This window comes from Schistocerca gregaria, chromosome 1 (assembly GCF_023897955.1).
Source record: "Schistocerca gregaria isolate iqSchGreg1 chromosome 1, iqSchGreg1.2, whole genome shotgun sequence".
NCBI lineage: Eukaryota > Metazoa > Arthropoda > Insecta > Orthoptera > Acrididae > Schistocerca > Schistocerca gregaria.
In genome coordinates, this window is record NC_064920.1 from 573482391 (window position 1) to 573510047 (window position 27657).

General features: G+C 44.8%; 1 protein-coding gene across 2 annotated transcripts in view; it reads left to right on the top strand.

Annotated features, from left to right (window-relative positions):
* The window catches only part of LOC126356558 (dipeptidyl peptidase 9), a 196461-nt gene that overhangs the window by 109241 nt on the left and 59563 nt on the right, over window positions 1–27657 (top strand). The window lies entirely within an intron of this gene.

Here is a 27657-nt window from a genome sequence, read left to right on the forward strand (position 1 = left end):
TATCATGCAAATGATCCGTAGAACATGAAACTAATTATGGTTTTCAGGGAAATGCTATGTAAAATTTAAATTTTTGTTGGTATGGATCCTACAACTTTCTTCAGGTGCTTGTGCATATATCAGTAACTTAAAGAAAATGGCTGAGATTACATACTGTAACAAGTGTTTGATATTACTTAACATGGAGAATATGATTCCATAATACCATCAAAAACATCATATTATTTCTCAAATGATCCCTCTCATATGTTATTGTACTCTGTACAAAAACATTGTGAAATAGGACTATTAAAACTATAAAGTACACAAATATTTAACCGAAACCATGTGAATTTACCTGTGGACAGATGAGATAGTTTATAGCAAAGAATGAACAGAAATGGTAGGCTCTTTATTAAAGAAAGAAACAGATTCATGGATTATCATGGCTTCGATTCCCAAGGATACAGAATCCTCAAAGGAAAAGTGGGTCAGTGGGTAATAAAGAATGTACTCCAGTTAGGTACAGGACTTACAGTCAGTCACAAGATACTGTATTCAGTGATTGACTTCACCTCCTCAAGCAGTTGTGTATACATCGTCCCCGTCAAATGTGCTAACAACGTCTACAATATAGTCAATGTACGTGCCATGCCTGTTGTCCCAGTTGATAACCAGGACAACAGACGCAATCCAGAAAGAACTGACAAAGTCTGGGAAGACTTAGAAGATATTCTCTCTGATTTTCCAGGCACGCGCGCGTACACACACACACACACACACACACACACACACACACACACACACACCATCATAGTGCTTGGTGACTTCAATGCCCAATTGGGAAGGGAGAAAAAGTACAGAAGTGTAGTGGGCAACTATCAGGCACATACGAGAACCAACTTCAATGGATCTGTGTAGGACTTTTGGGTTGGTCATGAAGTGTACTGCCTTCAAACACCTGCCAAGGAAGAAGACGACTTGGATTTCACCTAACACCAACTTGCGTGAGTTCAAGACGGATCATGTGGCCATTTCAAGAAAATCCCAAAAGGAAACACAAAATGTGAAGGTATTAAGAAGTGCCAATCTGGACTCAGACCACTACGTCTCAAAGATCAAAACGAGACTCCAGCCTAGAAACACTAGAGTACACAGAACTTCCAAGATGGTAAGATTTGACGTAGAGCAACTTAAGAACAGACAAGAAATGAGCCAGAGACTGAACAGTACAGATTTCAGCAGCAGGGACCAACTGAAGGAGACTCTTCTGAAGATGGCCAATGAACTTGCCCCCCGTCACGAGAAGGAAGCATCCATGGTGGAATGAAGACTGTGACAATGCAATAGCCCAAAATAGACACCCTGTAGGAAGTGGAACTGTAAGAAAATCAAGAGAAGTTGGGAGAACTTTTTGGAACAAAGGAGGCTTTCTGCTAAGATAATTCGAGGAACGAAAATGACTTCCACACAAAACCAAGTAACCCAAATTGAAGAGAGCTTCACTAAGAATAAGTCCAGAAACTTCTAGAGAAGCTGCCACCAGGCATTCAGAAAATAAAATCTGCCAAGCCTCCACTTCAGAGACTTGTATAGCAAACTGGCTTTCAACGACAAGGACAACTGCCACCTCTTAGCTCAGTACTTTAAAAACCTATTCAGCTGTAATCCACCCAGTGAAGACTTGGACTACAAACAAACCCGGACTCACTGCCTCCTTCATTGGAAGTAGTTGGACAAATCATTCAACTTCTAAAGAATAATGATGCAGCTGGAGAGGACTCTATCATTGCTGAACTCTGGAAATGTGCTGGAAGCAATGCCTTGGGCAAGCTTACCGAGGTCATCCAGGGCATCTGGGAAACAGAGAAATTACCACCTGATTGAAAACGGCTCTGATCCATCTGCTTCACCAAAAGGGAGATTTTACTGATCTGAACAACTATCTTGGCATTTCTCTTTTTCCCGGTAATATACAAGACTCTCTCCAAGGTGTGACTACCATGCAACTTGAAACTTAAGCACTACATGTCAGTCATATAACCAGAAGCAATATATGCCATGGACTGTCTTTCCTTGAACCAGAAAGGTCTGATAGAGGAATTGAAAGGCAGAGAGAAGAGAATCCTCAGGAAGATCCTAGGTCCGGTAGAAGAAGATGGGGAATTCCGAAGGCGACATAACTCAGAGCTCTACGAACATATCAAGAGGCTCTCTGACTGTGTGGGGAAAAGGAGGATGGCTTTCTATAACCATGCTGCAAGATTGCCTCCAAACAGATAGATCAACTGCCTGTTCACCTTCTTGCAGAACAAGATGGCTTACACCACTTGGCTGACAGAAACTGAAGAGAACATTAAATAACTGGGAACAACTGATCTCCAGAACAGACAGTCTGTGAGACATACCCTGAAGTAAGTCCAAGGATTTCAGGAAAACCCCTGAAGGAAAAGTACCCCATGGACAGAAGAAAGGAGGAGTTAAATAGGCATAGGATGCGACTGTACTGGGCAAAGATCAAAGCCCAACAGCTGAACAAGTGTGGTCCAGAGTAGGCCCATTCAAAACAAGAAGAAAAAAAGAAATGTTGTTTATAGAAGGAACAATGAATAAAATAGTTTTCAACCAGCTATTGGCTGGCTGGACTGCTAAATGAGGGGAAGATTTCATTAGGGTGTTATTGGAGAAGAATATGAGAATCTAACAATAAATGGTAGTTCCAGTTAAAGTGAAGTGAGACTACAAAAACCCTATTCTAAAGAGTGGGAAGGGTACAGGTATGGAGTGTGGAGCAAAGGTGCAGACTGTGAAATGTTGTTATGTAGAAATGGTTTGTTGGAGTGTTTTGTCAAAGGCAAGAATAATATTACAGAACAGCCAGTGTGAGAGGAACACAAGTTCTCCAAAACCTTGCTTTCCATGTATCTTACTAATCATGAGATGCTTTTATGCTGACCCATGGCTGTAAATGTGCAGCATTGCAGTAAAGTATCAATTTTATTTGCCTGTGAATAATTAAATCAGTTCAAAATGGAGAGCATTTAAAAATGTTAAGTATATTGCAGTATCTAGATGAACATTCAGAAACTTGTGGTTACATAGACCAGTTGAAACTGAAAAACACACACAATTTTACTGTTAAGACTTTTTCTAATCTTCCTCTGCAGATTTTATTTTGGCTTTTTATAATGTTACTCATTTCATGTCACCCAGCTGTTGCCAGTTGATTTTGATTTGCTGTATATTAACTTCGCCCGTCAACATGATTTAGCCTCTCTGCATGCACTTACCACTGTTGGCTAGAGTTGCTACCTCTGGATCGAAGGGTCCTGGGTTTGATTCCCGGCCAGGCTGGGGATTTCCTCTGCCCCTTGACTGGGTATTTGTGTTGTCCTCATCATTCCATCATAATCTCATTCGTGACAGCGGCTCGATTGGACTGTGTAAAAATTGGACTGTGAAAAATTGGGACTTTGTAGTGACCACACCTTTGTTTCTCGTGGAGACGATTGAAGACAAGTAGGGCGAAGTTGAATCAATGAGTAAAATGTGGTCCGGTGCTTTGCTCATCAAAACATCATCTGCTGCCCAATCTGACGCCCTGCATGCTTGTGACCATCTCGGTGACGTCCCAGTCTCCGTCACGCCCCATCAATCTTTGAACTCAGTACAGGGAATTATTTTCCACCGAGATGTTCTTCTGAAAACTGACGAGGAGCTTCTTGCTAACCTCGAGCAGTGAGGGGTTCGTTTTATCCGCCGTGTGCAGTGAGGCCCTCCAAACAGTCGCATCGATATGGGCACCTTTATCCTGGCCTTCGAGGGGATGTCCTCCCAAAGAAGGTCAAGGTAATGCCCACAACACTCTTTGGGATAGCCATACGACTACTGCCCTGGGCAGGACAGTTGAAGCTGTTGTGGCAGGGCTTGACCTCTGTTTACTAAACACAGGCACTCCCACACACTTTACTGTGGCGCACGGTGCTTTCTCAACCATTGACCTTTCCATCTACAGTACCGGTCTTCTTCCGTCCATTGAGTGGGGCGTCCACGATGACTTCTGTGACAGCAACCATTACCCGATTGTTTTGACGTTCCTTCAGTGTCTCTCCCTCTGTCACCCTCCCAGGTGGACTCTATGTAAGGCTGATTGGGGTGCCTTCTCATCTTTTCCTATCCCCCCCTGTATTGCCACACGCCAGACCTACTCAGACCTTGACTGCCTCCATCCTTTCAGCAACTGTTTTGGCAATCCCTTCTTCTTCAGCCCCCCCCTTACCCTCACCCACCGGAAGATGGTCCCTTGGTGGACTCCGGAAATTACAGCAGCCATAAAAGACCGCCACTGTGCTCTTCAAAACTTCAAGTGGCACCCTTCTATTGGTCTTCTTCTGGTCTTTAAACGATTCTGCACCCGGGCCTGCTACCTAATCATATTTCAGAAATGGATTTGCTGGGAATGATAGGTTGCTGCCGTAGGACCTCACACCCCCTCTTCACAAGTCTGGGTGAAACTCCGGCGAAATTTTGGCCACTGTCCTGCTGGGGTTGTGGGAATTTCTGTACATGGTGTTGTTGTTACCAATCCAGTCTTTGTGGCAGAAAATTTCGCTCAACACTGTGCTCAAGCTTCGGCGTCAGTGCCCCTAGAGTCTGTTATCCAGTCGCCTTATGCCCATCGGCAACACCTCCTTGCAGTCTTCTTTGATCTATAAAGCCTATGACACCAGCTAGCGTCACCACATCCTCACCACCCTTCACAATTTGGGCCTTCGTGGCGCTCTGCCTGTTTTTATCCGTAATTTTCTTTCGTATCGCTCGTTTCGGGTCTAGGTTGGCTGCTCCTACAGCTTTGCCGGTACGCCTGCCGACTGATGTCAATGCCCAACCACCCGTCATATTTCTCCTTCTTTGACGACTCTCGACTGCCAGTACGGGCTGTATGTCTCTGTCCTGTTACCTCCTGGAGTTCGCTTTCATTGCCTGCTTCAGGAACTTTATTTTTACCCTCCCTACGACTTTTCGAGTGAGTGAGAGCCCGATGCCACCTTGGCTCCAGGCTCAGGTTCACGTTCACCTTGAACTCAGCTCGCTCCCAAAGGAGAGGACCGCGGATTCGATATGCCGCTCAAGGTTTGTTGAACTTCGTTCGAGGCTCGCTCATAAAGTCTTTATTTACACAGATAGCTCCAAGACTACTGCTTGTGTCGGATGTGCCTTTGTCGTTGGGGATGATACCTTTCAATACCGCCTCCTTGACCAGTGTTCAAGCTTTATAGCTGAGCTTTTTGCTCTCTATCATGCTGTTCAGTATATTCGCCGCCATCATCATTGTCCCTATGCCATTTGCTCTGATTCTTTGAGTGCCATTCATAGTCTCCATGACTCATATTCAGACCACCCTCTTGTGCATTGAATTCAACGGTCCCTTCAGTCACTAGCTGCTACCGGTGCTCGTGTCCTTTTTTTTGTGGAGTCCTGGTCACGTTGGTGTGCCTGGGAACGAAGCTGCTAATGCTGCGGCCAAGGCTGCTGTTCTCCTGCCTCGGACAGCTTCCTTCGTGTCTCATCAACTGATGTTAGTGGGCATGAGGCTTGGTCCTCTCTCCATGAAAATAAGCTTAGGGCCATCAAACCGGTCCCGACGGTTTGGATGACCTCCCCATGCCATTCCCGGCGAGAGGAAGTCATTTTGGCCAGGTTGTGGATTGGGCATTGCCATTTTAGCCACCGCTACCTGTTGTCCAGTGTCCCCGCTCCGTGGTGCCCCTGTGGTCATCCCTTGACGGTGCGCCATATTTTATTGTCCTGTCCCCGTTTTATTCACTCTCGTGTTGTCCTGTGTCTGCTGTCTACCTTACAGGAACTTTTACCTGATGATGCTCGAGCAGCTGCTCGTATCCTTAGTTTTATTACATTGACGGACTTGTTCAAAGAGATCTAATTCTTTTATTTTGTTTATCTGTGCCTTTGTAAGTACTTTCTGGTGTTGCCCCTTGCGTTTTTTTTTTCTACACTATTAGTGCACTAACGTTTGTGACTGGGCGCTACCAACCGTAGTAGCTGAGCGCCAAAAAAAAAAAACCCTCCTCCTGCAGCTCTACCCATCCGCAAGAAAATGGGGTTTCACAGGGTTCTGTGCTCAGTGTCTCTCTCTTTCTGATAGCCATTAGTGGTCTAGTGACAACTGTTGGGCCAACAGTGTCCCCGTCTTTATATGCTGACAATTCTTGTATCTACCTCGCCTCCTCTGTAATGGGCACTGCAGAATGCCGTCTACAGGGGGCAGTCTGTTGGGCCCACTCATGGGCTCTCTCCCATGGCTTTCAGTTTTTGGCGGCCAAGACTTGTCATGCATTTCTGCCATTGCAGTACAGTCCATCCCTATCCGGAACTGTTACTCGATGGCCAGCCCCTTGCGGTGGTGGACACCCATCGCTTCTTGGGTCTGGTCTTCGATGTCTGGCTGACATGGCTCCCTCACCTTTGTCAGCTGAAGAGGACGTGCTGGTCCCATCTCAGTGTTCTTAGGTGCCTGTGCAATACCACATGGGGTGCAAACCACTCTGTTCTCCTGCGATTGTATCAAGTGTTAGTCCAGTCTCGTTTAGACTATGGAAGTCCTTTCTATGATTCTGTGTTGCCTTCGACACTGCAGATCCTAGACCCCATCCACCACTTTGAGGTCCAACTTGCAACTGGTGCCTTCCTGACTAATCCTGTACTTAGCCTTCTCGCAGAGGCGGGGATTACGCCACTGCGAGTTTTGCGCCAGCAACAGCTGATATCTTATGCACTCAGCATTCACTGCACCCCAAAGCACCATAATTATGGTCTCGTTTATCCAGACATGGAGATCACCCTGCCATGGAGGCGGCCACGATGTTAACTTACCATGGCTTTCCGCATTCAGTCGCTCTTTTCTGAGCTCCAGCACTTGACTTTACTACCTCCTCTCTTGTCTGCTCATGCACATACCCCTCCATGGTGCACCTCTCGGCCCTATCTCTGTCTCGATCTCTCAATCGACTCGAAGGTTTCTGTCTCTCTGATGGCTCTTCACCACCAGTTCTCCTGTCTCCTCAGTCCTTTTCAGGGTTCAGAAGTGATCTATACTGATGGCTCCATGGTCGCTGCCGCACTGTTTTTGCGTGCACCTATGCACGATGCACGGAACTTTGCTCCTTACCAGATGGTTGTAGTGTTTTTACTGCAGAATTGGTAGCCATCTTGCCTGCACTGGACCATATCTGCTCCTGCTCAGACTGTCGTTCACTATCTGTAGTGACTCATTGAGTGGTTTGCATGCTATTGGCCAGTGCTTCCCTCACTACCCGTTGGTCATCATTATCCAGGACTCCCTTTCTCTCCTCGCTCAACGTGGATGCTTGGTGGTTTTCATTTGGACCCCAGGCCATGTTGGGATTCCTGGTAATGAACTTGCCGATCGCCTGGCTAAGTTAGCTACTACCAGGCCATCTCTCCGTATTGGCATTCCAGAAATAGACCTTCGCCCAACATTACATCATCAGGTTTTGGGCCTTTGGGATGCAGAGTGCATCACTCTTTTTTTCACTGAACACGCTCAGGGCAGTTAAGGATTCTACAACTCCATGCCGGTCCTCCTCATGGGCATCTCGTAAGGCCTCTGTCGTCCTCTGCCGACTATGCATTGGCCATACTTCTTTGACTCATGGTTATCTCCTCCTTTGTGAGGACCCCCCTCATTGTGGGTCAATGTTGACTGTGGCTCTTATTGTACTGCCCCAATTTAGCCACCCTATGACATACTTTTAGCTTTCCAGAATCGCTACCCCTGGTGTTGGCTGACGATACCTCATTAGCGGATCTCGTTTTATGTTTTATTTGTGATGGGGGCGGGTGGGGGGGGGTTATTGTTTTATTCAAGGAAGGGGCCTTCCACCTTATTGGTGAGTGGAGGGGATGGCAGGCTTTCATGCTCCCCCTTCACCCCGACTGGATTGGCTTCAACTGGGCTTGGTGGTTCACCCCGGCCCTATACCTTCCCACTCTTGGGGTCTGTTATGTCCTGAGCATCTCTCTTGCCTCCTGTGCTTCTTCCTTCCTGCCCCTGTCATTAGTCACTTTCTTTCCCTCACCTCATCTTCTGTCCTTTTCCTTCCTTCCTTCCCTGTCAATAGTTTATCATTTTATGGATGTTGTAATTGCCTCTTTTAATGTGGGATTTTATTGGTTTTAGTTAATCGTAGGTCGGAGGACTGATGACCTCATAGTTTGGTCCCTTCTTCAACCAACCAACCAGATCAGGCAAATTTGATGCTTAAGACATGAACATGAGTTCAGTGTAATACTCCTCGAATCACTGTAGCATCATTTTGGCATAATGACATGAACGGTTATCAGGCTAGAAATAACATCTCCATCAGGGAAGGGAAGCCCTCATTGCAATCACAGGTCCCATGGAAGTGCAAGTGAGTACTCCCCTGCCTCCCTAAATAACATAATACCATCCCATTCAGCCTGCAAGTGTTGCAAGATTCATGTTTTGAGTTGCAGTTCCATTTGGATGATAACATATTTGGACCCAACTAATCACTTGGAGTTATAAGGAATATGATTCATTCAAACAGGAAACACATTTCCATTTATCCACAGTCTAATATCAATGATCCTGTGTCCATTGCAATCATAACTGACTATGTTGTTGGGCACCTTGGTAACACGCAGCTGTTATCTGCTTCAGAGACCTATGTTCAACAATGTGTGCTGAATGGCACACTTAGAAAAACTTGTGTCTGTGCCGGTATTGTGCTTGTCATTGGAACTGCCACAGATTGGTGCCTTTTTAGCTGTACAGAGTGGGCAAGCCTCCAACTTCTGTGTTCGGTGATGAGGTGTGGACATGGGACATCGAACATCTTGTTGCACGTTCATGGTTTCACTGTACTTTAGCTAGTTTTTGCAGGTGATCACAAGAGTAGCATGGGAACACCTGAACAGCTTTGCTGACTTCTAGGCATTGGGTCATATCAATCTGCCCTTCAAAGTCACTTATATCAGTGGATTCCCCATTGCACCTGTATCGTCACTAAGCTGATACCCCATTAGTGTCTATGTAGCTTATATACTTCCCTTACTGCATCAAGTGCTTGCAATGCCTCAAGACAGAATTCAGTCTCACTATAGGCAGTAGTCTTAATATTTTGGCTCATCACAGTACGTATTTCCGCTTCAGTTGGACTCCACAGAACATTCTCATTTTCAAAAGGATCTCTTGTAACATCACTTACATTTACACATTTTTGAAGTTGATAGTGATGTCTTTTGAGAAGTGATCTTTTTATATAACAAAATCCAATATGGAATAATGACAGTGTAATGAAAAGGATAGATTTCTACTCATCATGTACTGGAGATATAAGTCGCAGATAGGTGCAACAAAAAGACTCCGAACGAGTAAACTTTCAGCTCAAAGGGCTTCGTCCAACTTAGATAACCCCCGCCCCCCCTTCACTCACACACACACACACACACACACACACACACACACACACACACACATTCCTGCATATGCAACTTGCACACACATGATCACTGTATTGACAGCCAGAGACAGTGAAAGTGTGATTCCAGACTGATCTTGCTTCAGTCATTTCGGTCCTTGGCATGATGTCATAACTGTTCCTCAAGATGGATTTTCATATTCCTTATGTGCTCTCTTTTATCAGGCTTCTTGAATGAAATGTGTTACCGGTGCAAAACTGCCAACTCTGCAATTGCATTTTTTTTCTGTATGTTCTCATTAGTATTCAGTCCTTGTATTAAAAATGTGGCTATACTGCCTGAAAATGTTAACAACGCCTATTCTCCTATAATCATTATGGATTTCCCGTTGCATTTTCTGATACAGGTATTTCACATTTTTCTTTGATGCAGTCATTAAAAATTCCAATTAGTATTTCTTTTATTGGAATGCTGCTGTATTTGACTAACACAATCCAAATACCTCCAGGAAAAGACTTATTTTTGATTGTTCTCAATACTATGTGGTCCTCAGTAACCATTATGTCTGCCATACTTTCCTCCGATAACTGCCTTCTGCTCACACATTCCCTGTAGGCGTCTCTCTTCTCATGTAACAGCTCCTGGGAGTAGCTATTTTGTTCTTATGAAAAGTGATGAGATGTGTGTTACACTTTCTTGCCAGATGTTGCTGAACTAGGACAGAACTTTCTTTGCTCTCTTGGTTCTGCTTTCTCCTATTACAAGCTGTTTCTCTTCTGCTCAATTCTTTCTTGACTTTGCAGTTACAGCATACTCTCCAGAAAATGAGTAATGTAAATTAACTTATCAGTATTCATCAACAATGGAGGTGCTCTTTGCACGCTTAGATGTGCAATAGTTGCTATCTATGTATTGTAGTATATGAGAAAAGGACATTGTTTCTTTGTGTTCCTGCTCTTGTTGGTTCTAATGTCCTATCTGTCAGTCACATGGAGATCTTGGTCTGTAAATAATTAATATAATTATCTGTAGTGTTGTTATCAGTTTTGTCAAATACATATGCATTTATTTATGGTAGAATGTGTTTTTTGTTGGTAGCAAAAAGTATCTTCTCTGACCCATGATCCATTTACGTAATAATTAAATGTTGCCCTGGCCATATTGTGTAAGTTAATTGTTGTAGTGACGCCATTAATAACAAAATGATAAAAGCGCTTTTAATAGTCATTTCTTGCAAGAAATATTAAAGATAATAATCTTAATAAGTACAGAGTGGTGTCTTGTAATATTTTCCATTTCATTTTTCAGACCAGAGGTACAATTTTATGAATAACAGGGAATAACAGGAAATCAGCGATCATAAAGCGGTTACTGCATCAATGATTTCAGCCGTAAATAGAAATATTAAAAAAGGTAGGAAGATTTTTCTGTTTAGCAAAAGTGACAAAAAGCGGATTTCAGAGTACTTGATGGCTCAACACAAAAGTTTTGTCTCAAGTACAGATAGTGTTGAGGATCAGTGGACAAAGTTCAAAACCATTGTACAATATGCGTTAGTTGAGTATGTGCCAAGCAAGATCATAAGAGATGGAAAACAGCCACCGTGGTACAACAACCGAGTTAGAAAACTGCTGCGGAAGCAAAGGGAAATTCACAGCAAACATAAACATAGCCAAAGCCTAGCACACAAACAAAAATTACGCGAAGCGAAATGTAGTGTGAGGAGGGCTATGCGAGAGGCTTTCAATGAATTCGAAAGTAAAGTTCTATGTACTGACTTGGCAGAAAATCCTAAGAAATTTTGGTCCTATGTCAAAGCGGTAGGTGGATCAAAACAAAATGTCCAGACACTCTGTGACCAAAATGGTACTGAAACAGAGGATGACAGACTAAAGGCCGAATTACTAAATGTCTTCTTCCAAAGCTGTTTCACAGAGGAAGACTGCACTGTGCATCCTTCTCTAGATTGTCGCACAGTTGACAAAATGGTAGATATCGAAATAGACGACAGAGGGATAGAGAAACAATTAAAATCGCTCAAAAGAGGAAAGGCCGCTGGTCCTGATGGGATACCAGTTCGATTTTACACAGAGTATGCGAAGGAACTTGCCCCCCTTCTTGCAGCGGTGTACCATAGGTCTCTAGAAGAGCGAAGCATTCCAAAAGATTGGAAAAGGGCACAGGTAATCCCCGTTTTCAAGAAGGGACGTCGAACAGATGTGCAGAACTATAGACCTATATCTCTAACGTCGATCAGTTGCAGAATTTTGGAACACGTATTATGTTCGAGTATGTCTTTTCTGGAGACTAGAAATCTACTCTGTAGGAATCAGCATGGGTTTCGAAAAAGACGGTCGTGTGAAACCCAGCTCGCGCTATTCGTCCACGAGACTCCGAGGGCCTTAGACAAAGGTTCACAGGTAGATGCCATGTTTCTTGCCTTCCGCAAGGCGTTTGACACAGTTCCCCACCGTCGTTTAATGAACAAAGTAAGAGCATACGGACTATCAGATCAATTGTGTGATTGGATTGAGGAGTTCCTAGATAACAGAACGCAGCATGTTATTCTCAATGGAGAGAGGTCTTCCGAAGTAAGAGTGATTTCAGGTGTGCTGCAGGGGAGTGTCATAGGACCGTTGCTATTCACAATATACATAAATGACCTGGTGGATGACATCGGAAGTTCACTGAGGCTTTTTGCAGATGATGCTGTGGTGTATCGAGAGGTTGCAACAATGGAAAATTGTACTGAAATGCAGGAGGATCTGCAGCGAATTGACGCGTGGTGCACAGAATGGCAATTGAATCTCAATGGAGACAAGTGTAATGTGATGCGAATTCATAGAAAGATAGGTCCCTTATCATTTAGCTACAAAATAGCAGGTCAGCAACTGGAAGCAGTTAATTCCATAAATTATCTGGGAGTACGCATTAGGAGTGATTTAAAATGGAATGTTCATATAAAGTTGATAGTCGGTAAAGCAGATGCCAGACTGAGATTCATTGGAAGAATCCTAAGGAAATGCAATCCGACAACAAAAGAAGTAGGTTACAGTATGCTTGTTCGCCCACTGCCTGAATACTGCTCAGTAGTGTGGGATCCGCACCAGGTAGGGTTGATAGAAGAGATAGAGAAGATCCAACGGAGAGCAGCGCGCTTCGTTACAGGATCATTTAGTAATCGCGAAAGCGTTACGGAGATCATAGATAAACTCCAGTGGAAGACTCTGCAGGAGAGACGCTCAGTAGCTCGGTACGGGCTTTTGTTAAAGCTCCGAGAACATACCTTCACCGAAGAGTCAAGCAGTATATTGCTCCCTCATACGTATATCTCGCGAAGAGACCATGAGGATAAAATTAGAGATATTAGAGCCCACACAGAAGCATACCGACAATCCTTCTTTCCACGTACAATACGAGACTGGAATAGAAGGGAGAACCGATAGAGGTACTCAGGGTACCCTCTGCCACACACAGTCAGGTGGCTTGCGGAGTATGGATGTAGATGTAGATGTAGATGTAGATGTAGATGTAGATTGCTGTATATGCTGCCATTGCACATAGGCAGCTATACTGGAGCATCAAGCCTCACAAAAAAAAAAAAAAAAAAAAAAATTAAGCAATTTATTTAACTAGTTTATCTCATAACATAAAAGAGATTTTTTAAAATCCATCATGAGTAAAACGTGGCTTTTAACCAACATAAAAGAGAATTTTTAACTAAACATTTTCATTTCACTACACTCAGCTGGCAGCTACACGGGTAGTGGAGGCTGTGTGGCATGGACTGGGCGGTTTCTTAGGTTAGAAGGCCTCGGGAATGTGCGGGGTGGGCTGCAATCTCAAAGGGTGCATGGTAAATACAGGACGTGCTTGAATCAAGGAACAGTCGGAATTATAGTTGTAAATTGTTGTAGTTTTGCTGGGAAACTCCCTGAGCTTAAAGCGCTAATAGGAAGCACAGAAGCTGAAATCGTTATAGGTACAGAAAGCTGGCTAAAGCCAGAAATAAGTTCTGCAGAAATTTTTACAAAGTCTCAGACGGTGTTTAGGAAAGATAGATTAGGCAGAATTGGTGGTGGAGTGTTTGTGTCTGTCAGTAGTGGTTTATCTTGTAGTGAAGTAGAAGTAGATACTCCGTGCGAATTGGTATGGGTGGAGGTTATACTTAACAGCCGAATTAAGTTAATAATTGGCTCCTTCTACCGACCCCCAGACTCCGATGATATAGTTGCGGAACAGTTCAGAGAAAGTTTGAGTCTCGTAACAAATAAATACCCCACTCATACTGTTACAGTTGGTGGGGACTTCAACCTTCCCTCGATATGTTGGCAAAAATACTTGTTCATAACTGGTGGTAGGCAGAAAACATCTTCCGAGATTGTCCTAAATGCTTTCTCCGAAAATTATTTCGAGCAGTTAGTCCACGAACCCACGCGAATTGTAAATGGTTGCGAAAATATACTTGACCTCTTAGCCACAAACAATCCAGAGCTGATAGAGAGCATCATGACTGATACAGGGATCCGTGATCACAAGGTCGTTGCAGCTAGGCTCAATACCGTTTCTTCCAAATCCACCAGAAACAAACACACAATAATTTTATTTAAAAAAGCGGATAAAGTGTGACTAGAAGCCTTCCTAAGAGACAATCTCCATTCCTTCCGAACTGACTATGCAAATGTAGACGAGATGTGGCTCAAATTCAGAGATATAGTAGCAACAGCAATTGAGAGATTCATACCTCATAAATTGGTAAGAAATGGAACGGATCCATCGTGGTACACAAAACAGATCCGAACGCTGTTACAGAGGCAACGGAAAAAGCATGCGAAGTTCAGAAGAACGCGAAATCCCGAAGATTGGCTAAAATTTACAGAAGCGCGATATTTGGTACGGACTTCAATGCAAGATGCCTTTAATAGGTTCCACAATGAAACATTGTCTCGAAATTTGGTAGAAAATCCAAAGAAATTCTAGTCGTATGTAAAGTACAGAAGCGGCAAGACGCAGTCAATACCTTCGCTGCGCAGTGCCGATGGTACTGTTACCGACAGCTGTGCCGCTAAAGCGGAGTTATTGAACGCAGTTTTCCGAAATTCCTTCACCAAGGAAGACGAATGGAATATTCCAGAATTTGAAACACGAACAGCTGCTAGCATGAATTTCTTAGAAGTAGATACCTTAGGGGTTGCGAACAACTCAAATCGCTTGATACGGGCAAGTCTTCAGGTTCCTTTCGGATTACGCTGATACAATAGCTCCCTACTTATCACTCATATACAACCGCTCGCTCACCGATAGATATGTACCTACAGGTTGGAAAATTGCGCAGGTCGCACCAGTGTTTAAGAAGGGTAGTAGGAGTAATCCATCTAACTACAGACCTATATCATTGACGTCGGTTTGCAGTAGGGTTTTGGAACATTAACTGTATTCAAACATTATGAATCACCTTGAGGGAAATGATCTATTGATACGTAATTAGCATGGTTTCAGAAAACATCGCTCTTGTGCAACACAGCTAGCTCTTTATTTGCACGAAGTAATGGCCGCTATCGACAGGGGATCTCAAGTTGATTGCGTATTTCTAGATTTCCGGAAAGCATTTGACACCGTTCCTCACAAGCGACTTCTAATCAAGCTGGGGTATCGTCTCAGTTGTGCGACTGGATTCGTGATTTCCTGCCGGGAAGGTCGCAATTCGTAGTAATAGACGGCAAATCATTGAGTAAAACTGAAGTGATATCAGGTGTTCCCCAGGGAAGCGTCCTGGGACCTCTGCTGTTCCTGATCTATATAAATGACCTGGGTGACAATCTGAGCAGTTCTCTTAGGTTGTTCGCAGATGATGCTGTAATTTACCGTCTAGTAAGGTCATCCGAAGACCAGTATCAGTTGCAAAGCGATTTAGAAAAGATTGCTGTGTGGTGTGGCAGGTGGCAGTTGACGTTAAATAATGAAAAATGTGAGGTGATCCACATGAGTTCCAAAAGAAATCCGTTGGAATTCGATTACTCGATAAATAGTACAATTCTCAAGGCTGTCAATTCAACTAAGTACCTGGGTGTTAAAATTACGAACAACTTCAGTTGGAAAGACCACATAGATAATATTGTGGGGAAGGTGAGCGAAAGGTTGCGTTTCATTCGCAGGACACTTAAGAAGATGCAACAAGTCCACTAAAGAGACAGCTTACACTACACTCGTTCGTCCCCTGTTAGAATGTTGCTGCGTGGTGTGGGATCCTTACCAGGTGGGATTGACGGAGGACATCGAAAGGGTGAAAAATATGGCAGCTCGTTTTGTATTATCACGTAATAGGGAAGAGAGTGTGGCAGATATGATACGCGAATTGGGATAGAAGTCATTACAGCAAAGACGTTTTTCGTCGCGGCGAGATCTTTTTACAAAATTTCAGTCACCAACGTTATCTTCCGAATGCGAATATATTTTGTTGAGCCCAACCTACATAGGTAGGAATGATCATCAAAATAAAATACGAGAGAACAGAGCTCGAACAGAAAGGTTTAGGTGTTCGTTTTTCCAGCGCGCTGTTAGGGAGTGGAATGGTAGAGAGATAATATGATTGTGGTTCGATGAACCCTCTGCCAAGCATTAACATGTGAATTCCAGAGAAGTCATGTAGATGTAGATTTCCAATTATCAGAATAATTTATTTCATTCTCTTTTGAAAAAAGGTTACGCGATAACTGGCGCCACTCATTGGACACCGGTTATCGCATAACTTACTTTTTCTGAAAAGAGAGAAAAAATGTTCTGTTAATTTGGAATGAAAATGTTTAAGGAAAATCTCTCTTTTGTTCATTAAAACCCACGGCTAAATTTTCTCTGTGTGCTATGGCCAGAAATATCATGCATATTCCAACGTGAAAACATCCGTCTTACTGGCGATGGATAAAAAAAAAAAAAAATACCTTTGTGTAATGTTACGTGGTAAGCAAATTTAATATAACATTCAAACAATTATTTTTCTCTGTGAGGCTTGATGCTCCAGTATAACTGCCTACCTGCAAGGGCAGCGTACACAATTAAAATAATTCCTTTCAATAAAAATGTACCTCTGGCCTAAAATGAAATGGAAAGTATTATGACACCGTTTTATATTTACTGAGGCTAAATCCTTTCAATATTTTCAGAATTAAATAGCTATGAAGAAAGTCTTATCAATTTTAATAGCAATGGCGTTGCTTCAACAATGCAGTTAAAAATGGCCAGGGCAACATTTAACTGTTACATAATTAATTAAATAAAGGGGACAGGGAAGGTACTTTCTTGCTATTAACAAAAACACATACTGCATTAAATACTGACACATATATTTAGCAGAAATTCTACATATAGTAGAAACAATTCTTAACAGACCGTAATCAAAATGTACCATCGGAACCAACCAGGCACGGAAGAAGAAGAAGAAGAAAGAAGAAGAAGAAGAAGAAGAAGACAATGAAATCTTTTCTTATACTATGATAAAGAGATAATAGTAATTACAATTCTCTGCTCCATTGTTGTCATCCATCATCAAAGTAATTTACATTACTTTTTTCAAGATGTGATGCTATACAGTTCAGCTAATCATATTGTCCACTTGTCTCCTGACTGCCTGTACTCAACCATTCCTCTTGTCCAGTTTTCTTCAGAGTAATCAGTTCTTCAGCCTGCCAGTTGTTGAAATTTTTGTTATATCAGTAATGATGTATGAGGTATTCCAAAATGATTCATCTGATTTCACAAGACTGCATCTTCTACATAAAGGAATATAGAAATTTATGGTAAATTTTAACTTGTGCATTGAAACTAAACAGCCAGTCATAAGTTGCCAGTTCATGTGATTGCCAACAGGGGTCTCACTAGTGCAATTAGCTTGCTTGTGGTGCAACCAACTTGCTTGCTCACTCATTCATTAATCATTGTTCGTCTTATTGAGCTGGTGCTGACACACCATCAAAAGGAGATTTGTATTGTCTACTTAAACAGATGCACTTGCATGTAAAAGCATTTCTTAACAGTGGAATGTTTCTATTGTGAGGTGGCTGTAAGGGGCATAAGGATCTTGAATTAGACCATTGGCTGCATGGTAGCCTAACCTCACAAAAGTAGACAATCTCGCAGAAGTATGGGATGATTTTTACAATTGGCGGCTGTTTTGGACTTGAGAAATGTGATGCAATTTAAATGTTTCATATTTTAATATTAACACAGTGTGACATGTTTGGCAAACTATGAAATGAAATGAAATGAAATGAAATGAAATGTATTCTGGGTTATCTATCCACTAAACTTCCTGATGCAGTATAAATTCTAAAATAGGTAATTGGTTTTCTGTCTGCGATAGTGTAGATAGATAATTAAATTTTATGGTCATATTCAGACTAGAATGAGCACTAGTGTTATTTAAATTGCTTCGCAGTCTGTTTTGAATTATTGAGTGTTTTCAAGCATGGTTGTAATTACAACATTTCAACAAACTTGCTATGCGAGGTGTCCCAGGTGGAAGGATCAATGTTCAGTGACATGACAAGAATGTTCATTTGAAGCAGAAAACTTAATATGGAGATATGCTGTATACTGAATGGTTTTTGAGAAAGAAAACATTTAATGTACATTGTTATTTATTTTGTATATTGTTCAGTTCACTATTACGTTTACATATGTACAACAGTTAGTAAACATTACAACAGGCATTTACAAAATATCCATTGAAAAATATGTATTTTTAATTCATTCACTGCTAAGCACTATCATAACATCTCATTACAGCGGTTGTACAGTTCACAATAAAGCAAATGAAGATTGCCATTTAACCAGTAACAAAATTTAAATTTTGTGACATTTTTGCCAATGTGAAGATTGTGGATGTACCATATGTGAAATGCATGAAAGTTTTCTGCATGTAATGTTTGCTGTGCTTGTATTCGTCAGACATTCATGAATTGCTTTTAAGAAAAAAAAATGATCACCTTGAATGACTAGAGACAGGACATTCACATTCACAGGACATGTACATAAGTACATTCTGCAGAAATGATCAGCATTTCATTCACCTCGCTTCAACATGTGTCCTGTTGGCTAGTAGCACAGGGTCTGCCATGTGCCCTGACAACTTGTTCCATGTGTGATGGCAACACATATAAGGTGTGAATGGCATTCTGTGGTATAGCCATCCATGTTGCATTTGCTGCATTCAAGTGGTTTCAAAGTTCACCTGTTATGCATGGCATTGGGTCACAGTGCTGCATCCATCGTTTCACCTTATCCCACACATCTTTGATTGGCAGCAAGTCTGGTGGGTCGGGGCAAAAGGCTGACATCCTCTGACGCCAAGAAGGCACATGTTCATGCAGTGACATTAGGTTGGGCATTGTCTTTTTGAAAAATGGCATCTGGGATGTTATGTAGAAAGGATGTGGCTATGGGTTGCAGGATGTCATTCACGTAGGTTGCACTGGTCAGAGTGCACTGGACAGGTACCAACTGTGACTTGTGGTTGTACCCAATAGCATCCCCCAGCATAAGACCTTGAGTTGGCACTGAATGTCCTGTGCGAATGTAGTAACTGTGATGCCATTCTCCCATCTGTGGCAAACCAAAATGCAGCCATCATTTTCAAACAAATGGAACCTGAATTTATCTGAAAACACCATCCGATGCCATTCTTGTTCCCAGTGTTGTCGTTCCTTACACCATTGCCATTTAGCATGTTTCTGCACATTCGCCAAGGTAGGCGGCGAGGTGGACGATGCGCACTTAACCCGTGCTGTAATAAAGAGCGACAGACTGTTGCCCATGATAGTGTATACGATGAGTTTGACTCCTCCACCATTGTGTCAGAGCCAAGGAGGACGCAGATCTGTCCTGGAATGCCATTCGCAAGAGGTGTTGATCTTCTCGGGGGCTGCTCTTTGTGGTGCGATCTGACCCATCTTGTCATGTTCTACGACCTTCCGTGAACCGTTCTGCAGACACTCTTTGCACTGCCAAAATACTTCACTCCACAGGAGCAGAAATTTCCCAGATGGATGAATCACATTGTTTCATACCAATAATGTACCCACCTTCAAACTGATTGATTTGACAGTACAGTTTGTGCATGTATTTGTGAGGCATCCAGCATGTATGCTCAAGTCACACTTATCCATTACCTCCAGTTTATAACGACAGTGAGAGCCGCAGGCACATTTTACCAGCACGTGATGTTGCGCTGTGATATCGGTGTTGTCCTTGAACCTGTGGGCCAACATGGTTCAGATGCTACTTATTTCTGCAGAACACACTTGTGTTCATGTGCTGTGAGTATGAACATCCCATCTCTCGTCGTCCCAGGCATTCTGTTTTTTCGGAACATGAGTGTACATGCAGAAAGACACTGTGTGCTTGTAGCAGGACTACGCAGCACCATTTCAGTGATGTATTGCTGTTCCTGTTGAACTATGTGTTTTGAACAAAAATGGGAAGCGGGAAGAAGATGTGTTACATACAGTGGGCTGAAAACTGGTAAACACTCTATGATCAGAATTCAATGTGTCAGAAAGTGCCTATGCTATTCTTAGATGGCAGAAGAAGCATTATTATTCAGAAGCCATGAACATACACCACATCTGAATATTCTTCAATAGTGGAGTTATGTGGTATTTTAGCCAGTGTGTGTACACACACAGCTACTGATGCTTCTCTCAGAAACATACTTGATCACTTGCACCACTTCTTTCACAACACAGCATGGATAACTGTGTGTTTGAGCTAGTTTAATGGCAGAAAGATATCCGAGCAAAGAAGTTGAAACCAATGAGGTAGGTCGGGCTATAGTGAAACACCCCCCTGCGGGTTCGGGGGTAAGAATAGGCCCGCAGTATTCCTGCTTATCGTAAGAGGCGACTAAAAGGAGTCTCAAACATTTTGGCCTTATGTGATAGCCCCTGTTGGGTTTGACCTCCATCTCTCAAAATTTTTCTGAAGAGCGAGCTGATTGGGGAAGGGCACCTTACTTGGTGCATTGTGTCCATCTGGCGATCAGACCTTTTGCCAGCTTCTTTGTCACTGCATCGCAGTCCTGCCCGCTCGCTATCTCTTGGGCATGGATACGTTCCTGCGTGCACTTTCCACCTTGTGCTGTGCAGTACCACTTTCTGCACTGACGGCGACCATGGACCATGATGTCACCTAACATCCAGCACGGTAGCCACTCCGTTGTGGTAGGGCCGCCATGTACCCTGTTGGTTTTGGCCCCCTGACAACACGGGGATCGCTCTACTGACGCCTGCGCCGTTAACTCCCTATGTATGCCAACGAGTAGATGCCCATCTTCCTGGGGCATCAGGACTCCCGGCAGTGGCCATCCTGCCAGGTGGCTATTGCTGCGGCTGGGTGGCACCCGTGGGGAGGGCCCTTGGTCAGAGTAGGTGGCATCAGGGCAGATGACCCGCAATGAAGCGTGGTACATCATCTCTCACTGGCGGCCAGCCGCCAGCAGTCTCTAAGTGTTCTCGGGCTCAATTTAATGCTCAGAAGTGTGATCCGAAAACGTTCCCCTCCCTGGCCATGCCATGGGAGGAGCGTAAGTCTCAGGATGGAGGTAACAGTTATTCGCCCCGGTTCTTAGTTTGCACGAGAGCTGATCGGGAGTCTTTTCTATCCACAAAGCCTCAGTTCTTCGACGAGCATTTAGAGGACAAGTTTGGGGAGGTGGAGGGTTTGTCCAAAATGTGTTCTGGGTCAGTACTGATACAAACGGCATCCTCCACCCAGTCACGCAGGTTACTTGCTTGTGACAAGTTGGGGGATGTTAACGTTACCATTACACCACATAAGAGTTTAAATATGGTCCAGGGTGTTATTTTCCATAGGGACCTACTTTTGCAGTCTGATGACGAGCTGCGCGCCAACTGAGAGTGTAGAGGTGCTCATTTCGTCCGGCAAGTTCATTGGGGTCCGAGGGACAATCACATTGCTACCGGTGCCTTCATCTTGGCCTTCAAGGGTGATACATTACCGGAGAAGGTCAAGGTGATGGTCTGCTGTTGTGACGTCAAGCCCTATATCCCTCCCCTCATGCAGTGCTGGAAGTTCGGTCATATGTCTTCCCACTGCACTTCCAGCCTCACATGTCGAGATAGCGGATGCCCATCACATCCCAATACTCCATGTGCCCCGCCTCCCATCTGTGTCAACTGTGGAGAGCACATTCACCTTGCTCGCCAGACTGCAAAGTGTTTCAAAAAGAGCGCAAAATCATGGAATATAAGACCATGGACCGGATGACCTATACTGAGACCAAAAGGAAATATGACAGGCTACACCCTGTGCGAATGACATCTTCTTACGCAGCTGCTACAACAACTGTGCTAGCCCCATTGGTTTCGAGACTTCCAGCCAACTCAATGAGCAGTACAACTCCTCCTGCACCCTTGCCCTTGGGGGCTCTACCCAACCGGTTGCTCCTGCACCACCTACCTCAGGAGCAACATCCTCCCACCCATCGGGGACGTCTGTCCCCACTTCTCAGCCGGAGAAGCATCCAACTTCTTCGGCTGCTCTCACCTGTAAGGGTTCCCTTGGGACCCTCCCTTCCCACGCTTCCACCAGCGGGATGGATAACGCCCGACAGTGGCATAAGTCCCCACCAGCAGCCGGTCATAGGGCTTCACGATCCTCCTCCATCCTGGAGACTGATTTGGTGAAGCCATGCCAGCCGGTGAAACCCAATGTTCAGCGGAGAAGTCCAAGCGCAAGACCTCTAAGGCCAAAGGCCTTGCAGTGGCACTGAACCCACCACTCCCTTCGAGCTCTGCGTCTGAGGATTCTGGCGCCCGCTGAGGACCTTGATCTCACCGGTCCCTGAGACACCATGGATGTCACTCACACGGGTACTGAATCGGTGGCAGCGAGTGAACAAACGGTGTAAATTGCCTTCCCAGTCCCTTCACACCTTTCTCAGCCATGGACAATATCATCCTCCAGTGGAACTGCAGCAGTTTCTTCCACCATCTAGCTGAGCTTCGACAACTTATCAGGCTTCACCCTTTCTTCTGCATTGCTCTTCAGGAAACTTGGTTTCCAGCAATGCGAACCTCCGCCCTCCATGGCTATCGGGGTTATTATAAGAACTGGGCAGCTTATGAAAGGGTGTCTGGTGGCATCTGCCTCTATGTCCTTCACTCTCTGCACAGCGAGTCTGTCCCTCTCCAAACACCTTTAGAGGCTGTCGCTGTTCGGGTGTGGAGACGCCACAGGCTGTTGCCATCTGCAGTCTTTACTTTCCACCGGATGGTGATGTTGCGCAGCATGTCCTGGCTGCGCTGATAGCCCAATTGCCACCTCCTTTCTTGTTACTGGGTGACTTCAATGCCCATAACCCTCTGTGGGGTGGGTCATTGGCAACAGGTCAAGGCACTACCATCGAGCATTTATTGGCGCAGCTCGATCTTTCCATTTTAAATGATGGTGCCTTCACACACTTCAGTGTGGTGCATGGTACATACTCCGCCATTGACCTTTTGATCTGCAGCCCTAGCCTCTTACCGTCTGTCCAATGGAGAGTGCATGACGACCTGTGTGGTAGTGACCACTTTCTGATCTTTCTGTCACTGCCATAGCATCACTCTTCTGGCCGCCCTAGCAGTTGGGCTATGAATAAGGCTGACTGGGACTTGTTTTCCTCCACTGCCGCTATTGAGCCTCTCTCTAATGATGACATAGATGCGGTGGTTCAATCAGTCACCACCAGCATCATTACTGCCACAGGATCTTCCATTCCCCGTTATTCTGGGTCCCCTCAGAGGAGGACTGTGCCTTGGTGGTCGTCTGAGATCGCTGAGGCGATTAAAGATCGCCGGCGGGCGCTACAGCATCACAAGCGACATCCCTGCGTTGAACACCTCATCACCTTCAAACGGAAGCGTGCGCGGGCCCGCCCCCTTATCCGCCACAGCAAGCAGGAATGCTGGGAGCGGTATGTGTCCACCATTGGCCTCCATGTCTCTCCATCACAGGTCTGGGCCAAGATCAGACGTCTCTATGGCTATTGGACTCCTGTCAGCGTCCCTGCGCTCTCACTGAATGGAGCAGTTTGTACAGACTTCGACGAAATTGCCAACAGTTTCGCCGAGCATTTTGCTCTGAGTTCCACTTCTTCCAATTACCCACTAGCCTTCTGCTCCATTAAAGAGCGGATGGAACGGCGGTGCCTTTCTTTTTGCACCCACCATCCTGAATCCTACAATGTTCCATTCAGTGAGTAAGAATTTCACAGTGCCCTTGCCGCTTGTCCTGGTACCACTCCTGGGCCAGATAGCATCCACTGTCAGATGCTGAAACAGCTTTCAGTGGCCTGTCAGTGATGGTTCCTCGACCTTTACAAACATATTTGGGCCGAGGGTGAGTTTCCGTCGCAATGGCGGGAAAGTATTGTTATCCCTATTCTGAAACCTGGGAAGAAGCCTTTGGAGGTGGACAGCTACCGTCCCATTAGCCTCACCAAAGTTCTTTGCAAGTTGCTTGAACGGATGGTGAGCCGGCATTTGAACTGGGTACATCTACATCTACATCTACATCCATACTCCGCAAGCCACCTGACGGTGTGTGGCGGAGGGTACCCTGAGTACCTCTATCGGTTCTCCCTTCTATTCCAGTCTCGTATTGTACGTGGAAAGAAGGATTGTCGGTATGCTTCTGTGTGGGCTCTAATCTCTCTGATTTCATCCTCGTGGTCTCTTCGCAAGATATACGTAGGAGGGAGCAATATACTGCTTGACTCTTCGGTGAAGGTATGTTCTCGAAACTTTAACAAAAGCCCGTACCGAGCTACTGAGCATCTCTCCTGCAGAGTCTTCCACTGGAGTTTATCTATCATCTCCGTAACGCTTTCGCAATTACTAAATGATCCTGTAACGAAGCGCGCTGCTCTCCGTTGGATCTTCTCTATCTCTTCTATCAACCCTACCTGGTGCGGATCCCACACTGCTGAGCAGTATTCAAGCATTGGGCGAACAAGCGTACTGTAACCTACTTCCTTTGTTGTCAGATTGCATTTCCTTAGGATTCTTCCAATGAATCTCAGTCTGGCATCTGCTTTACCGACGATCAACTTTATATGATCATTCCATTTTAAATCACTCCTAATGAGTACTCCCAGATAATTTATGGAATTAACTGCTTCCAGTTGCTGACCTGCTGTTTTGTAGCTAAATGATAAGGGACCTATCTTTCTATGTATTCACATCACATTACACTTGTCTACATTGAGATTCAATTGCCATTCTGTGCACCATGCGTCAATTCGCTGCAGATCCTCCTGCATTTCAGTACAATTCTCCATTGTTGCAACCTCTCGATACACCACAGCATCGTCTGCAAAAAGCCTCAGTGAACTTCCGATGTCATCCACCAGGTCATTTATGTATATTGTGAATAGCAACGGTCCTATGACACTCCCCTGCGGCACACCTGAAATCACTCTTACTTCGGAAGACTTCTCTCCATTGAGAATGACATGCTGCGTTCTGTTATCTAGGAACTCCTCAATCCAATCACACAATTGATCTGATAGTCCATATGCTCTTACTTTGTTCATTAAACGACGGTGGGGAACTGTGTCAAACGCCTTGCGGAAGTCAAGAAACACGGCATCTACCTGTGAATCCATGTCTAAGGCCCTCTGAGTCTCGTGGACGGATAGCGCGAGCTGGGTTTCACACGACCGTCTTTTTCGAAACCCATGCTGATTCCTACAGAGTAGATTTCTAGTCTCCAGAAAAGTCATTATACTTGAACATAATACGTGTTCCAAAATTCTAGAACTGATCGACGTTAGAGATATAGGTCTATAGTTCTGCACATCTGTTCGACGTCCCTTCTTGAAAACGGGGATTACCTGTGCCCTTTTCCAATCCTTTGGAACGCTTCGCTCTTCTAGAGACCTACGGTACACCGCTGCAAGAAGGGGGGCAAGTTCCTTCGCGTACTCTGTGTAAAATCGAACTGGTATTCCATCAGGACCAGCGGCCTTTCCTCTTTTGAGCGATTTTAATTGTTTCTCTATCCCTCTGTCATCTACTTCGATATCTACCATTTTGTCAACTGTGCGACAATCTAGAGAAGGAAGCACAGTGCAGTCTTCCTCTGTGAAACAGCTTTGGAAGAAGACATTTAGTAATTCGGCCTTTAGTCTGTCATCCTCTGTTTCAGTACCATTTTGGTCACAGAGTGTCTGGACATTTTGTTTTGATCCACCTACCGCTTTGACATAGGACCAAAATTTCTTAGGATTTTCTGCCAAGTCAGTACATAGAACTTTACTTTCGAATTCATTGAAAGCCTCTCGCATAGCCCTCCTCACACTGCATTTCGCTTCGCATAATTTTTGTTTGTCTGCAAGGCTTTGGCTATGTTTATGTTTGCTGTGAAGTTCCCTTTGCTTCCGCAGAAGTTTTCTAACTCGATTGTTGTACCACGGTGGCTCTTTCCCATCTCTTACGATCTTGCTTGGCACATACTCATCTAACGCATATTGTACCATGGTTTTGAACTTTGTCCACTGATCCTCAACACTGTCTGTACTTGAGACAAAACTTTTGTGTTGAGCCACCAAGTACTCTGAAATCTGCTTTTTGTCACTTTTGCTAAACAGAAAAATCTTCCTACCTTTTTTAATATTTCTATTTACGGCTGAAATCATCGATGCAGTAACCGCTTTATGATCGCTGATTCCCTGTTCTGCATTAACTGATTCAAATAGTTCGGGTCTGTTTGTCACCAGAAGGTCTAATATGTTATCGCCACTCGCCACGAGTCGGTACTGTATTCTTGGGGCCTTCTGGCTCCGTCTCAGGGCGGGTTCCGTAAAGGCTGCTCCGCCGCCGACAATCTGGTGAGCCTCGAGTCGGCCATCCGTACTGCCTTTGCCCACCGCCAGCACCAAGTCGCTGTCTCTTTCGACGTGCGGAAGGCGTACGATACGACATGGCATCATCACATCCTTTCTACGCTTCGTGGATGGGGTTTTCGGGCCCTCTGCCAATCTTTATCTGCAATATTCTGTCGTATCGTACCTTCTGCGTGCAAGTCGCAGCCTCCCATAGTTCCTCCTGAGTCCAGGAGAACGGTGTACCACAGGGATCTGTCCTCAGTGTCTGCCTGTTTTTAATTGCAATAAATGGGCTCACTGCAGTGGTGGGAAATTCTGTCTCCACTTCCCTGTATGCTGACAACTTCTGCCTTTACTATAGCTCTATTGGCATTGCAGCCACTGAACGTCAGCTACAGGGCGCAATCCGCAAGGCGCAGTCTTGGGCTGTAGCGCATGGTTTTCAGTTTTCGGCTTGTTATGCATTTCTGCCGGTGCCGAACAGTCATCCCGAACCGTGGCTTTATCTTGACGATGAACTTCTTGCTGTGGTGGCAACCCATAGGTTTTTGGGTGTAGTTTTTGATGCCCGGTTGACTTGGCTGCCTCATATTCGGCAGCTTAAACGGACCTGTTGGCAGCATCTAAATGCTCTGAGATGCTTGAGCCACACCAGCTGGGACGCTGACCGATCTACCCTGTTACGGCTCTACCAGGTGTTAATCCAGTCCCGTCTGGATTATGGGAGCTTGGCTTATGGCTCAGCTTCCCCATCTGTGTTGCGGGTGCTGGACCCAATCCTACACAGCGGGATATGACTTCCCGCTGGTGCCTTCCGGACCAGCCCTGTGAGCAGCATGCTGCCCATGTTTTTAGCTTGCTTGGGCATCCTAACTCTCGTCTACTATTCCCAGAGTCGCACGTCCATCTTCCAGAACGTTGGCCCAGATCTGGATGTACAATCGCGGTCCGCATCTGTGAGCTTGTCTCTGGGCTTGGGGCTTTACCTCTTGTGCCTCCTTTCAGTGCGCCTCTGCGTACACCCCCGTAGTGTGATCCTCGCCGTCGCCTTCAGCTGGAATTGGCACAGGGCCCGAAGGACGCAGTCCCTCTGGAGGCCTTCCGCTGCCACTTTCTTTCCCTCCTCGCAACGTATCAGGGCTCTGGTATTGTTTACACTGACGGCTCGATGGTTGCTGGTTGTGCCGGTTATGCGCTAACTCTAGGGGATCATTCTGAACAACGTTCATTGCCGGCTGGCTGCAGCGTTTACACTGCTGAGCTGATTGCCATCTTTTGTACCCTAGAGTGTATCCGCTCCGGCTCAGGTG